The 2474-nt window shown below is 41.1% G+C and overlaps 1 non-coding gene across 1 annotated transcript; it reads right to left on the bottom strand.

The window, feature by feature from the left end:
- Positions 1 to 941: 941 nt before the first annotated feature.
- trnad-guc (transfer RNA aspartic acid (anticodon GUC)) lies at positions 942 to 1013 on the bottom strand. The gene has a single exon. It is a non-coding gene; the product is annotated as a tRNA-Asp (tRNA).
- Positions 1014 to 2474: the final 1461 nt, after the last annotated feature.

Raw genomic sequence — 2474 nt, 5'->3', positions numbered from 1 at the left:
ACCCCAATAACGTTTCATTGAAATGTCCATGTTATGTACGCCGGGCACTGATGGATGCAGGCCTAGCGATCTCTATAACAATGCCAAGCAAAGAATGTCACTGATTTACCAAAGCGGTCAGTTTTCGGGGATCCTGCGGCAGCTGGGAGAAGAAGAATCGGGCAGGTTTCAGAATCGGCGAGCGCTCGGATAAAAGGCACCGATTTCCCAGCCGCGCTTTTCTTTTCGGAACCAGCAGAAGTGCCCTCCGCACCATCCTCGGCGCTAGGACACGCCGGCCACTTTATTACCCTAAAACAGGGAGCATACACCGATCTTCAAAGCCAAACTTACCTTGCCGATTTTCGCTTAACTGCTTCTCAAACTCATCGAAATCGGACATTTTTCAGTCCGTACTAAAGACGTATTGCAAAATAAGCAGAGGTCCAACAGTAGGCCTTTGAATGGGCTACAGGCTGCATTGGGTTCTGCTGCTTTTTCTTCCGAGTCGCCTGCCCCTCCTCCCCCGAAGTCATCGGCTCTTCCTCGGTTGTATCACACACAGGTTCGGAAACATTCGATGCGCATTACCGTCCCCTCCTGCACTGGAGGGTTAAGGACAACGTGATTATATCGAACCAAAATTGAAATGTGCAAGTTGACTTTCCTAGTTATACGTCTTCATTTTTATTCTGGGTTTAACAACCATGAGTTTATGACGTATTTTACATGATTAGTTGGCGACTGGACCTTATTGTTTATATCTCTTATTAAGGATCCATCCATCCATACATCAATTATCAAAACCACACACTTACAATCCGAGTCTAGTTTCATATGCTGCGCTGCTGAGCGACCCGCAGAATATTATGCATGAGTACAAGTCACAAGCCCCGTTTCCACTAACACGGGGCCGGTTCTAGCTTGGTGCCTTTTGAGACCGAGGCAAAAAGATGCAGACTCTCCCCGTCGGGGAATCGAACCCCGGTCTCCCGCGTGACAGGCGGGGATACTCACCACTATACTAACGAGGAGATGTACGCGCACTACTTTTACATCTTCAAGATAAACAGCGGATGACTACTAACATTTGCGAGTAATCAATGACTGAGCTTCATGTCATGACCATGGTGCTCAAGAGAAGAAAAAATACATAATGTACGTCCACTGATACCAGAACAACCATATAGCTTTATACTAAGACGATGATTAAACGGAAAATTCCTTTACAAAACACTGCCACAAAATCATAGTTTCGCAATATTACATCGTGCAACGGGACACAGTGTAAGTACGTGAAGTCGGTAATTAAATCAAGAAAAAAAAGTGAGAGGAAAAGAATACTTTTCTATTATCATATTTTTCTAACTGGCCAAACTGAGTCATATTTTGATTATACACACTAACAGAAAAACAGTGCAAATCTCCGGTAGTCCGTTTCACTTGCGCTCCGCTATGGGGCAGTAACAAGCAGAGCTTAAGTGTGGAAGGAAAAAAAAAACACAGGACAGCATCAATCCCAACTTCACAAACGCCGGAGATCGAGATGCTGTAAGCATGACAATTAACATCTTTATCCAAGGGAACAGCTGCAAGACACAGATGCCGCGCCTAACAAAGGTAGGATCGATTCCGAAGTTCAGGCATTTACAGACGCGGACTCTTCTGGAGTTGATTTTTTTCGGGAGATACGCATCAACTTCAAAAGTATGAACCGCATTATATCTATATCTGTTATGACGTTGTAGCTATTGATACTGATGCATCACAAAAATAATTTAAATGTTTTTTCATTCTGACATATGTTCGTTCGGACGAGGATTTTATTATATGAGATAAGTTTTAAATGAAAACTTTTTTTAATCTATATGATTAATTCTCGAATCTAAGCCAGACTTCACATAAATCATTCATTCATAAATATAATGGAACATACAACATCCAGGTATCCATGAAATTTATGATCAGGCTATACGTTTGTGATAACAACAAAACAACACAACATGTATATTTACAATATATGGGCCTATTGTTTAATATTGCCTCCAAATTATAGCCAGACAATAACGCAATAGGCCGACATCAAACTATTTTCATGTAAAACAAAAGTGCTGGCAGTTTGCTTGTGCTTACAGACCCCGCCTTGAGCCCATCCAGAAAGATCCCAAAAATAACCGACAAGCAAAGGTTGTAACAATCTGAGCATGTTTAGTTTAATGTAATCAGGAGCCGAATTAATAACGCGAATAAATGATCAAACCGAAAGTCTGTAGTCGGGAATATCCGATAACGTCTTTGACATGCAGTTAAGATAGTCAGAGGAAAAACCTTGTAGTTTACTTATATATATGCCTAAATATATGAGTGTGTCTCTCCGGTGATTTAATGATGAATATAACGATTACATATCAAATCACACATTAAGCAATTATTATATTACTAGGTTGAACGTTTTCACTATGTCTGTCGTCACCTTGATTTCACGATTTTGACTA

This window comes from Brienomyrus brachyistius, unplaced genomic scaffold (genome assembly GCF_023856365.1).
Source record: "Brienomyrus brachyistius isolate T26 unplaced genomic scaffold, BBRACH_0.4 scaffold434, whole genome shotgun sequence".
Classification (NCBI taxonomy): domain Eukaryota; kingdom Metazoa; phylum Chordata; class Actinopteri; order Osteoglossiformes; family Mormyridae; genus Brienomyrus; species Brienomyrus brachyistius.
This window is presented reverse-complemented; position numbering and strand designations above follow the sequence as displayed.